Here is a 13,880-nt window from a genome sequence, read left to right as displayed (position 1 = left end):
GGCAGGGGCTGAAACTTATCTCCCAAACTGTCCCTTCCTTCTGTAAACCACTGCCTTCCTCAGGATTAAACAGGATGTCCATGGGGATGTGAGCACAGGGAAACAATGTCTGAGTGCAGAAACATCCTCCCTCAGCTGCAGCCTGCTGCTGGTGCTGCTGCAACACTCAGAAAATGTGATTCTAAATACAGAATAGCAGCAAACACTCCTGAACTGCATCTTTAATTTAGGGGGAATCTGAGCAGGGATGTGTCTTTTGCAATTGTTGCCATGGCAGCTTAGCCAGACGTGCTGTTGTAGAAACAATTAATTTTTCAAATAGCAGGAACTTGGTATTTTTATAACTTTCTGCTTTTTATTCTTTGATTCTGTGAGCTCCCAGAATATTATTTCTAGTCAAAAGTGGCAGCACCTTTATAACCAATAACATTCACATTGCAGTGTGACAGCCCCCAGACTCATGAATATTTATTTAAAAAAAATTGTAAACTATGAAATTCTGGAAATGCAAATTCACAAAAGATCTTACTCTGCTCCACAATGGTTTACAATGTTCTAAAACACCAATTCCAAGTAAATGGGCCATCACACAACTCTGCTTTATATTTAGAATGAAAAGAAAATCAGATTTCATCCTCTACTGGTTTTGTTTCTTAAATGTGTAACTCTAAGGTTTGGAGACCCAAAAGAGCTGTGAGGAAAATTATCTCAAAATTATGTTTTCTAATTACTATAAATGTTTCATAAATTATAGTATTTACAAAGAAAAAGGTAAGCTGGAATCTGCAAACTCCCCCTTTACAGATGTGCCTCTTTCACAGACAGACAAAATTTACAATCCAGTAAATGACTCTAATTACACAGAAAACTGATGGCTGGTGTACCTTTGAACCTGTTTATTAATTATAATACAAAAAGATTTATTTTTGTCAATATAAGAGTGATATCATAACAACAGCAAGACACAGGGAAGCCATTTCCTGCATACACCATAATACTTTCACTGTGCCCTTTGTCTAAAAATTCATCTCCTTCCTCTTCAGGCTGTTTTGAAACTTCCTTTTTACCCTCCCTGCAATTCTCTCCCATTCCCTCATGTCTTCCTAATAACTCAAGCCCTCCTTCAAACATTCTTACACTTGCATGGCCTTGCAGGATAGAGTGATTGTCAGCAGAAACAGATTCCATTTTGTCAAATTTTCATCATTTTTGATGGACATGTAAAATTCACCTAGGGTTAAAAAAAAACCACTTGGGGAAATAAGTTTTTGATTATCTATGGCAAGGTGATGGAGAAATTTATAAATGTATCAGAATAGCACCATGGGAAGTAACAGGAAATAATTTGCAGAGAATTATTTTATGACAGGGCAGTTCTGATAATTTGCCAAGATAAAATTTTCATTTAGTGTTTCAACAAAAGAGACAACCTCAACATTAAATACACCCTCTTCTCTATTCACTGATAATCCTGAGCTCTGTTTCCCACATTCCTGATACCCTTTGGGTTCTCCTATCCCCAAGAACTGCTAAAAAGGAACAAAATCCTATTGAATTTGCCAAAATATACCCAGGAATTCTTTCCCCCTTTTGCTGATAAGGATCCCACTGCAGACAGATGGCAGCTGCTAATTCCCACCCAGCTGACACTCTGAGGGTTTTTGATCAGCATGTAGGTAAGGAATACAATAACTTGTAAATTAGTCTGAAAAACTCAGAAGATGACCAGAATTTGCTGGGCAGGAAGCATATGGGCAGGAAAACTTGAAAGAAATGAACAGGTTTGGGGTTATTTTATCTGACTCCTCAAATCTGCCTGTTTGAGAGTCTATTGGAGCATTTCTACAAAGGTTTCTTGCTTCATGCATTTATAAAAATAGGCAAGGAATTGAGAATTTGAGGATCTCTAAACAGCATATATATATATATCTCACTATCTATATATATCTATATAATGATATATTTTAGAATCTCCTCCCACAGCACTTTCATAGTAAAAGCAGCTAAATCCTTGGCATTTTGAGATAACAGAAACTCCTCACTAGCAATTCAAATGTTTGTGACATTTCTGGAGTGCACAGTTAAAGAGAAAGGGAGGAAAATATAAATTCAGAACTAAAGGTCCTTAAAAACCCTTCCTGTTTTTAAAGGTTAAGGTCTGAGTGCAGTTCAGTGCATGGTTGTGCTTGGAGAGCACATGGCTCCAAATTCATTTCCAAATATATTTAAATATGGAATTTCTCCCTGTACATTATCTCTGATTAAAGGCTGCCCCTGCCATAAAGCCTTTACAGCAGAAATCTATTTTCTATCTCTCAGCAGCAGGTGGCTTCCTTCCTCCTGTGTTAAAATTCAACAGCTTGGTCCTACTAGACACCACAAATTTAAACAAATGGCCTTTCTGAATGAATAAAATTTACTTTAACAAGCATATATAAATATTTGACTAAATTATTAATATTAGGGGAAAATAGAGTAAAGAAAATATGAAATCTCTCAGTTTTTTTCTTAGAGAACAGTCATAATGCATTGGTTCATCACAATAAAAAACCCAAAAAGTAGGAAATTACCTAAATAAAGAACTGTACTGTTCTTTATTTTTTGTATTGTCAGCCCTTACTTATTTAAAGTTTGTGCAGTATTATCTAAACTACACTACTCTGAATCCAATGGCAAAACAATTTTTGAAAGCTCAGCTGTTGAGATGAACTTGCCATAAATTATTTTTAAAGGTATTGCTTGGCTTTTTAAAAATGTATTTCAATGGCATTTATTTATTTTTTTTCCCAAAGCAATGTCAACTATTGCCTTACATAACTTTTATTTAATTTAAAATCAATAAAACGATACTCATATAACCTTGGCATTCAAAAATGACATTTCTCCTTTGTTTTTACAGCACACACAGCAAACAAAAATCAATGTTTTATCTCTCCACACTTGGATAAGAAGGATAATAAAGCAGCAGGCTCACAGTGCTGGATGATATTGATCGTGGAGTCTCTCAAGATAAATTACTAAGATTTAAAAATTATTCTTGGTAAGCCAGCACTACATATTTTTTTATCAGTTTTCACAATGCTTTGAGGGAATATGGGCATCAGGACATGAGCTGAAATGCATTCCACTGGGGTTATTCTTTGTAAAACTCTTCAATGAAAAATGCACTCCAGGAGCACATTTAAAAGTGAATATGTTTCATATTTTTTTGCTGTAGAGAAAAAAAAATGGTGGGAGTATTATAATCAAATTCATTGAGACACTTCAATACTTGTGCAATACATGGAGAAATACATTGAACAGATTTGCATTTGCTTGCAGTTTTTAGCAAAAGAGAAATTTAGGACAAGAAAAAAGTTACTCTGTAGGCATTACTTAATTTTTAGAAAAAAATAGCTTTTCAAGATGGGCCTTTTGAGTGAATATTAGAATACAGGCCAGATCTACCTTAGGATTATTTATAAAGAATATTTTGAAGGGAAATTAAATATAAGAATTTTTATGTGACAGCTTAAAGGGCATGTTTGAATATACCAGCTTGAAAGGATTGCTTTAAGAGATTTTTAAATTTGGAGTTAATTGCAATATGAATGCAGCTCACTTAGCAACCTTATTTTCACAGTAATACTCTAATGAATCATTAGCTTCCACCTAAATGTGCACAAAAAACCTGAATCTTAACTGTAATAACTAAAAGTTATTAAAACCTTTGACTCAGAGGCCTAATCAGAAAAAGGTTTTAGCAGGTTGGAAGGGATATATTGCTGAATATTATTCTGTAAAATAAATGAAGAGTCTCACTAAAATTCATCTTGGTGTGTTCCCTGCTCTCCTAAGATTCTAATCCCCTACCAACTCCAGGGTATAAAATACAAAATATTGACCTGTATCTTGCTCCTCAAAGGACTTACTTAGGCCACAAAACCCCCTTCAAACTCCAGAATTTTTACTTCTTAGCTGTGCAATTGTCCAGCAGGAAATATTTCTGTAATTTCAAGGAGAGTTTCCATTTCTGGGGAGATTTTCCAGCGCGATTTTTGATTTAATGATATTTGGAGAGTGAGAAATGCACTGCAAGCCCAAACTGCACAGTGGGGCAGTGGGCATTTCTGAGATTTAGTGCACAATGTGGATTTTGTTCAGCAGCTCAGAGTGGAGCCTCAGGAAATGTCCCTGGCAAAGGCTCTTCAATGTGGATGTTGGGGGAAGTTCAGCGGAAAACATTTATCAGAAGCTTCCGTCCAGAGAGGAGATATGGTGAGGGAAAAATGCAAATATTGCTCAGCAGGCCAAGGGCAAAGGAAATAGGAAATGGGCTAGAGAGCTCTCTGAAATAATCTGTCACTGAAATGTGAGAAAACAGCCCCGTGTGCTGCCTGTTCTATCATTTTAAAGCCTTGCACCAGTTGAGATCCTTTTGCAGCATTGTGCCATTATCTGCAAGTTGGCTACTTCCAGCTCCAGCTTCTTCAAGGTAGGATAAAAAGCTTAATTTGGGTCTTATCTTGACACATCATTTGCATGTTTATTATTTGGAGTAACTCATAGGAAAGTCATGAGCTTACCACGGAAACAATAGATCTCAGAACAGTTGTACTGTTGGCTTTGGGGCTCCTTAGAGCCTGCACAGAGATGCCAAAGGTTCAGCCAAAATCTTTTTGGGACCTCAGAGGGACATAGCACAGCTCTGGGAGGGGTGCCACCTCTGAGTCTGGGACAAGGGTGGAGCAGGGCTTTTGGAGCAAGGAAACCTCCTCAAATCCAACAATGAAGGGGCAGAAAAAAAGATGGTTCTGAACTCTGTATTTTTAACCTTGACATACTTGAGTGTACAGCACTAAATCTCAGCAATGCCTTCATTACAGGTTATAGAGGTGTTTGTATGAGTGAAGAAAAAGTAGCTGCTAATTAAAGTTTGATTTTTGATGTTTTTTTAATAATAATATTACTCAACTGAACAGAACAGTAAGTCCTTACACAGAGGGATATGCCAACAATCCTTCCTTCAGCCATATCTTATGTTCTCCCCATTGAGTAAGAAAACCCCAAAGAACTTTCTCAAAGGTAAAGAAAATAGTATTGGAAACCATAACTGCTGCAATTAGTGTTGCATTATCTTTTGAATTCCATCATCCTTGAGTTCCTTGAGTTCAATAAAATATTACTGAAATTGTAGTAATTCCCTAGGTTTGGGAGATGCTTTCCTGCTTATCTGAAAACACAGCAGGAAAGAGAGAGAAGTGCATTATATGGAATATTCCCACCAATTTCAGACACCAATAATATGAAACAATGCTCTCTAGGTGCTTCAGCAGCAAAGACAGGCCCCTCCAGAGGGTGATTTAGGACAAGCAAATTAGACTTTCTGTTGTGAATGGCACTCAGAAGGCTCATGAAGCCAGGCAAAGTGAAGAAGTTCTACAATGGATGGTATCAAGAGAATATAAAAAAACATGCAAGCCAGGAAGAAGAAGTACAGGAGGATAATAATCAGCATGATTGCAATCTTGCACTCAACTGGGTGCTTGTCTTTGTCTGTCTGCTCTCCTGTCTCCATTGTTCACTCTCCATGTCTCTGCCCCCACACCATTCTCTGTTTTAAACTACAGCACCATGTGTTCCTCACCACTTCCTTAATTTATAATGTAGATAAATAAATTACTTCATCCAAAAGGATTCCACTAGATACTGTACTGACATGCCTCAGTGCTTACCACATTTCTGAAGTGGGCTTTAGTTTATTTTAAATGAGCAGAGGAAGTGGATCCTCCAAAACATCTCCTCAGTGAGGAAAAAACAGGTTAAAGGTATCTCATTCATAAAGTTTGATAACAACAAGAGTGATAAAATGACTGTGGCTGATGCAGAGAAATTTGACAGTAAAATAGTGAGAATGCAACTGAATTGAAGCTCAAGGGCTGGTCTGAAGCTCAGAATCAGCAGGTGATGCCAACACCTGCCATAGCTCTGTTTGAATGGAAAGGATGAATGAAAAGCATGCTGAAGCAATTTTCATCCTGTGCTTTTTATTTTAATTAGATAAGTCAAGTGGCTTGGCAGCCAAGAAAGAGTTAAAATTAGGAGAAGCTGAATACCTGAATAATCCAGTTACTTCCAAGATTCATGACTTTTCTATATAATTAGATAGTTCTACCCTTTTTTTAAGGACTTAAAGCTCTGTAGGTAGTGATGTCAGCTGACTCTATATACGCCTGCATGAAATGAGAGATCAGATTCAGAGAGATTTCTTTAGGAAAGTTCATTCCAAAAATCTCCACCACCTTGCTGGCAGCATCAATAAAAAGAGCTGCTCTTGCCTAATTTGCTGATGCAGTAGAGCTGGTCCCCACTGAAGCACATTTGGAGAATAAATGTGGGGATATCACAGGGAGGAGGAGGTTTGCAATCCTCTTCCTCTTCCTGTAAATATTGCATGGATATCTGGAAGGTTTAGATTCAATTGTAGAACAATCTGGCTGATATTTAAATTTTTTAAGAAGTTCATGATTTCTGCTTTAAAGTGTTGGTAGATATATTGTGCCATCTGCTGAAAACAGCCATTATATTTATTGCTTTTTAGTCCCTGATTCAAGGGAATCAATTTTTGTTAAAATCTGAACAATTTCAGACTGCAACAAGAGAATACTGCCTTCACTCACAGTGCCAAAAATTTATCAAAGGAAAATTACCCCCTCAGAAATCTCTGCATGGAGCAAGACAATGCATCATTTTAAGTAGGATTTTTACAAACCATGTCTAATAATTATTCTGTGCTTGCAGGAACATGCTATGGGGCAGGAAAACAAGAACTAATAGCTTTTGAGGAATTGACCATTTTCCCTTTGGAAACTACTTAATAACACAGCTACAGCCATGCAAAACAAGATTCCTTAAATCTCTGTCTCTTTTGATGAGACATAATTGATTTCAGGCTAGATGGGGTCAGATATATTCTCTGTAAATACAGAATATAAAAATAGGCAGTGAGGCCAGGATATGTGAAGCAGCTGAATCCACAGATGCCCATTTTAGAGAACAAAAAACAACTTACTGTGGGGCACAGAAAAGGTGAGTCTTTTATATCTAATACATACATATGTGAGAATATAGTTATTAGGAAATTATTAAAAATTTATAAATTATATCTAAAAGTTTGCATTAGCCACTTAGCACACCTGCATAAAGTAATCCTTATGGCCACTGATTGTTCAGCAGCACCACTCAAAAGGTTGATGAAATGAGTCTTCAAGTCAGCCAGATAAAACAGGATTTAATTACTTGACTGCAACATCAAAAATAAAACTGCATAATGTGAAGTGTGCAACACTTGAGTGTTTTGCTCAGAAAAGGAACAGGGCTGTCTGTTTCTGTTTCACTTAAGAAAATGTGAAGTCTTTACATAAAACCTTGTTTACTACATGTGGGATAATTAGCTTGTCAAATATTAAGACAGTGTCAGTTCTGTTCCATTAGCTAGCTGAAGATACTATAAATTACATGGAAAATGTCCAAGGAATAATAATATCAAGGAACACCATCCCCTGGAGGAGTTTTGGTAGTGTTTTTTTCCCCCTCCCTCACTTCATATCCTCTGCAGAGAATTTTTAGACAGAAAGGTCCCCAAATTTAGCCCACAGACTGAAGTGTAAATACCCAGAAGGGGAGATCATCTCCATCAAAGTCTGTGTGTCATATTCTATTTGCAACCAGAGCCAAGAGTGTGATGGCTGGGGTGGCATGGTGCAGACAGGGATTGCTGAGCAAGGTCAGTGGGATGGATTTCTGTCCCTTCCCCTCCCACAGCTCATGGACACACATCTGCACATCTGCACAGCCTGGCCACAGCTGCCTGCTGCTGCTCCCTGCCTGCAAATGCAGCTCAGCACCTTCTCTGGAGTGCTCACCACAAATAACTGCACTAAAAATAACCTGCAAAAATATGCACCAGGAAAAAAGGCAGCGTCTCAAGGCAGCCTCTGCTTGATTCTGGTGAAACTCTAGGAAATCTCAGAGCTGGCTTGCTCTCTGAGCTGAGCAGTGGGGTGGTTTTACTCTGTAATTCCATTTAAGGATGGCTGGATTGATGCAAATGAAAGCAGTAAAGAAAGCATGATTCAAGGTTACAGCTCTTTGCAAATGTTACTGTTAAGCAATACCAATATTCATAAATAGCTGGATTCAAAAGTCACTGAGAAAGGGATAAACCCCAATGCCTGCAGCAGCTCTGTGGGGCCTTTTTTCTTGGGGTTAACCTGGATTGTCACACCTATTTCATGGATCTTTGCAGTTTCACATGTAATGATTTAGAATCATGGATCAATTCAGGCTGGGGACATCCCCTGAAGGTCCCAGCCCATCTAGCCCAACCTTCCTGTCAGAGGCAGGGTCAACTGTGAAATGATAGTTAAAATTAAATTTTAATAAAATCAGATACACAAAGACTTATAATGTAAGAGCAGAAAGATGGCACTTCAATAAATACTTCCATATCAGGTTTCCAATTAGTTGGAATTAGTTTCCAATTTCCATTTAATAACCATTGGCACACATTTACCAATATGGGGGAAAGGAATGTTTTCTGTAAAAAGATTGAGGTTTTTGGTTTTTTTTTTTCTAATTATTCATACTTTTCCATGCCTAAGAATTGGGAACCAACATTCTAGCTGGTTTGTAGCCTTTAGAGGAGGCAATGTGGGATCACATGAGAAATGGAGAATTGTGTCTGCCATGACTGAGCCAGACACATCCACAGAGTCTGGTCGAGCAGTAATGGAGAAAACACTTTGGAAATATCACATTTTGGGCTGGAAAGACTGATAGAAGTTTCTAGCAGGAGGAAATGTTCTCCCTGTTCTTTGAACTGCCTCACCCATGCATTTTGGGGAGCAGAAGAGTTTGTAAGTGCACAGACAGCCTGGCCCACCAGGATTTGGGGAGGCTTTGCTGTCTGACAGGGTGGGGTACAAAGGGATGTCAGTGCCTCCCAAACCCAGCAAAACCAGAGAAAAGCAAACTGCAGTGCAGATAATATTTCAGGTTTTAGTTTAAGGGATTTAAGGATCTTAACTTTATAAAAATGTTTTTTTAAACCATCACATGCTAAAAACTGTAATTACAATTCCAATACTCTCAGTTCCAGTTTTTGCTTTTTTTTTTCCCTTGTGCCTACTGTTCATGCTGTCAACACTTGTCTGGTTCATCTTGAGAACTCTTAGAATTACAAAATAAATGTACTGCATCAAAAAGCTTGAGACATGAAGACTTGTTCAACAGCTTGTATTACACTACATCAAAATGGGAAAGGATTGGTGACACCATTATCAGCTTGTGAGAGCTGATATCACACACACAGAGTCTCTGGGGAGGATTGAAATGCTCCTGTAATCCAGCAAGCAAACTGTGCTTAGGTCAGAAAGCAGGGAGCTCTGAGAGGCAAAGCCATGGTGCAGAACAGACCAGATAAAATAAAGAATCTGTGGTGGCTGTAAGGACTTCTGCACCTGTGAGGAGAAACTCTGCAACTCTAATCATAATGTGAATTATGATTAGATCCTGTCCTGATTTCCATTCTTGTTTTGGAAGGCATAATGAAAAAGTGTATTTTGAAAAAATTAGAAGTTTTTCCATATGTCAGTTTTGAATGCTGACTTGATCCATCTGTCAATAAGTCACCAGAGTGTTTTTTTTTTGTTTTCTGTACATGGTTGTCCAGTGGGGCTTGGGTTAAACTTGTGGGATGAAAATCATAAGGATGCACCTATTTATTTCTTTCTCCCTAACTCCTTAAACTATTTCTTTTTTCTCAAGTCCCACTAAGAGCTCTTCATTCAGACTTTACACAAACTCTCTCCCCTCCACTGGCCCAGAACCCAAATCCCTCAGGAAGCCCTTCAACAAGCATCCTCTGCCTTTCTGTCTTTTCCTGCCTCACTCCCTGCAGAACCTTTCCTCCATTCCAGCTGCTCCCCCGTGGGGACCAGCAGTTTGCAGAGGAGCAGAGCCAGGGCACAAACACCCCATTTCCTGCACCTCAGAGTTTTACAAACCCCTGACCACAGTAAAGCATTTGGTGTGGCTGGGGTGAGTGTGGAGTGATTGGCAATGAGCTGGAACAGCCCTGGGAGGAAGAGCCACTCTGAAGTTGAGCAGAGGTAGAAAAGACATAAGAAGTAATTCTTACATAACCCTAAAATATGTCTGGGGGCTTTTTTTGAAACGTGGTTTCAGTACTTTTTCAGAAATTCTGTTTCTTTGCTGACAGCAATATTTTTATCGTTTGCAGCACAGCTTTTATTATTCATCTTTTACTCAGTTATTCTGATTTAGTCATTATTATGATGAGTTTTTCTAAGTTATTCATGTTTGGATGTTTATTCATCTCGTATGGATTAGAGTCTTTCACTAAGTGTTAATTAAGAATTTGAATATATCACTTAGTTTCCTAAGCAGATATCCAGTACAAAACCTCTGCTAAAGAAAGGAAAATCTGCCTGGTTTTAAAGAATAGCAGATCAAAGCTGCCTGAGAAAAGGAATGGTGTCTTGTAAGAGAACTAGGATTGCTTTCCAAAGGCCAGTCTTAATCCTTTCATATAATATTCATACATGGAAGCAAACTCAGGTCATGCATCAAATAACTTATTTCAGAAATTAAGTTCTGACGCCTAACTTGAATATTTGTCTAAAAATAGTAAACACGTGACCACAAAAAGCTTAAAGCTGAATTCCTTTAAATCCAAATGCATTTTGGAGTATTATTTGAGAAGGTCAGAAAAAAAGGCCATTGAAATGAATTCAATGTTGCTGATATAGTTTGCTGTCAGATATTTTTTAATACACCAACCTCAAATAATTTTTGATCGTGACTTTAATGCCAGAAAATCTGTGCACAAGTTAAGATCTAACTCTACAAAGGACAGGATCTCATTCATTTGGTGACAAACATCTTCAAGACTGGCACATAATGACAAAACAGGAACTGGGCAGAGCTGGTAAAACTGGAAAACATAGGAAATAAAACTACTCTGCCTCCATCTCCATTTCTAGCAATGTAAAATCTCCTCCTAGACAAGGGATTGAATTCATAAACAGGCCATGATGTAGCCTAGTAAAGTCACTAAATGCTTCAACAGCAAGTTAGGGACAATTATCCCTGGATCCTGGGTACTTATTCTCATCCTAAAACTGTTTTGTTAAGCCATTAGCTCTATGCATTCAAAGTCAGACAAAAGTTACAGCAATTGAAAAATGATAAAAATGTAACTGGGTTTTCTTATTCACCAAAAGACTGAAGTAGAAGGAATAGATTTTATACGAAATTTGCTTCATTGTTAGTGTTCAGTGTTTGGAAACATGTTCATAAGGAAGATTTAAGTTGTTTATTTCTTAAATAGACACTGAAAATGATTTTGCTGGTATCCCTTACTGAATTGCTGAAAGGGAATTAACTTCCAAATTTGAAAGCCTAAGAAATAAGAAGTGTCATTTAAGGAACAATTTTCTCTCCATGTAAACATCTCAGTGATGCTTCTTTCAAATCTATTTTGTTTGAAGAAATATTTCCTAGATAAGAAATAATCACTTGTCTTTCATCTGCTTTGGTTCACCTGCTCCATGCCTTAGTTTCCCCTTCAGCATTTTCATTGACTGCCTATTTAATTGACTGTTCCTGCTCTGGCTTGGTTGAGCTGTTGGGATTGGACTCGATGATCTTGAAGGTTTCTCTTCCAACCTCATGATTTTGTGATCCAGACAGAACACAAAATGCATTTTTCTGACAATTACCCTTCTGCCCACCTGTCCTGACTAATAGACTTTCTGAACACACTGACCAACCAAAGTACAAGGATCTCTGTTTCTGCTCAAAATCCCAGAATTGTGTGGTCCCTACAGCTGGTTTATTCTGTTTCTCACACAGCTGCTCACCCATCAAGACATATTTCAGCTCTCTCCTCTGTTTCTGGAGAGGGAACAGCTCCTGTTCTCCTCTGTTCCTGCTCAGGGAAGCATTAACTCACAATGGATTTATAAATAAATAATTTTAAGAGGTACCAGTAGGTTTGTTATTAGTATTTTATCCAACAAACCTCACCCCTGTGTTGGAACAAAGTACAAACCTGGCAAACCTCTTCTCTACAACCTATTGTGCACTAGTCACCTTTGATCTTGGAATAGTTCCCTCACTGCTGCAAATTTGATGGGCTAAATAAATGCCAGCCCATAAGTCCACGAGATGAATGCCCACAGAGAGCAATTTTATTCCAGTGTTGGAATAAAAACTGTTTATCAGAGAGCAAAAAACCCTGCACCATGTTTTTGTCACCTCTCCATCTTGTATGAAAAAACCTAAAAACTTTGTGTCTGATGAATGGAAAACAGCATGACAAGCACAATAATGAGTCCTGTGAGCACAGGGCTGCTGGAGGCAAGAATGGCAATTGGTTCTGACTGGAAATTTTAAGTATTTCTTGAACAAGATCCATACAAAAAAATTCCATTTGAAAATACCAGTCCTGCAAGCTACAAGCTACAAACTCTATTCCCTTCTAAACAATCTAATGACAACAGTAACCACAATTATCATCCTGCAATCAGCTGAAATTGGATCTCTGTACACCACAGAACAGATAAATGCTTTGCAACAGCAGCATTATTTCTAACCTCCCTTCCTAATTTACATAAAGAAATTAATATTCTGAAAGAATAGTCTCTGGTGTATTGGTGGGAATATAATTAACAAAATCAAGACAGCATTTACATGAGTATTTGTTTTGATAAACAACAAAATGTGCTGAAGACAATTTTTTGGGAATAAATTGGTATTTGTTTTTTTCTTATGGATGGCAAATGTTGGCCGAAAATCTTGATTTCCATTCAGGATTTTAATTACAGCCATAGCAACAAATGCTTGCAAATTCTGACAATAGCTGTCGAGCTGTTTTGTCTTAATCACTCTTCCCTGACTGTGGGGAATATATTTTTAAAAGTATTTATTGCTTAAGCAGCAATTCACCCTAGAGTACAGGACATCTGTCAGGAAGATCAATAAAATCTCAGCCCTAAGGGGTTTGACCAAGGCTGACTAGCATGAAAACCACAGATGATGCTCAGAAACTAAACTAAAAACTGAATTTAACTTCAAAAAACTCTCAGGGTAGCAACACTGCCTCTAAAATCCCATCTGCTTTTAGCTCAATGGGTTTCCATTCCTGAAAAGCAACAAAGGCTCTCATTTTCTCAGACAAACCCACATAAAAGTGTCACAGTCATGACATTTTTCAGGTCCTTTAAGGCCTTTTTTTTTTTTTTTTTTTTTTTGTCAGCATCTATAATGATAATAATTTTCATTGCTGTTTGTTCTATATTAAAAACTGCTGAAGTTTAACAGTCTCTACTTAAAGTACATTCATAATTAATTTTCTACCACTTGATATATTTTAACTGTGCTTACAGCACTAATCTTTGAACTCAGCTGAAAGGCATAAAAAAATAACAGGAATTCTTCTATTAGTACCCCAAGCTATTCCATTTGCCATCCTTCTGTATCATTTGGGTTTGTTGGCTGGAACAATGTCAGTGTAACTAGAAAATGAAATATAAAGGCTATTTCTGGAGTCAAGGAGGGAATGATTTAAAAAAAAATAAAGAAATCTGTGTTATTTCCTTTGCTGTGTTTTGTGTTTCTTTTAAGTTATGTATGACTCATTTCTTGCTTTAATATATATATATATATATAATATATATTATTGAGGTTGTGCAAAACTCCTTATGCTCTAATTATTTTTTTTTCCAGAATGTGCATTTATAAGATGTACATGGCTTACACCCAGGGATTTCAGTACTACAATGTCCATTTTTTTATACAAGAATTCAACATGTGTT

At 37.4% G+C, this 13,880-nt stretch overlaps 1 protein-coding gene across 1 annotated transcript in view; it reads left to right on the top strand.

Annotated features, from left to right (window-relative positions):
• The first annotated feature begins 4,357 nt into the window (after window positions 1-4,357).
• Window positions 4,358-13,880, top strand: part of KLHL4 (kelch like family member 4) — a 70,735-nt gene continuing 61,212 nt past the window's right edge. The window contains exon 1 of the mRNA XM_079319223.1: window positions 4,358-4,474. The gene's annotated coding sequence lies outside the window, so the exon portion shown is untranslated. The remainder of the gene's footprint in view (window positions 4,475-13,880) is intronic.

The sequence above is a fragment of the Erithacus rubecula genome (assembly GCF_903797595.1).
Source record: "Erithacus rubecula genome assembly, chromosome: 15".
In the NCBI taxonomy this organism is placed as follows: domain Eukaryota; kingdom Metazoa; phylum Chordata; class Aves; order Passeriformes; family Muscicapidae; genus Erithacus; species Erithacus rubecula.
The sequence above is the reverse complement of the archived record's forward strand: the minus strand, read 5'-3'. Positions and strand labels throughout refer to the sequence as shown.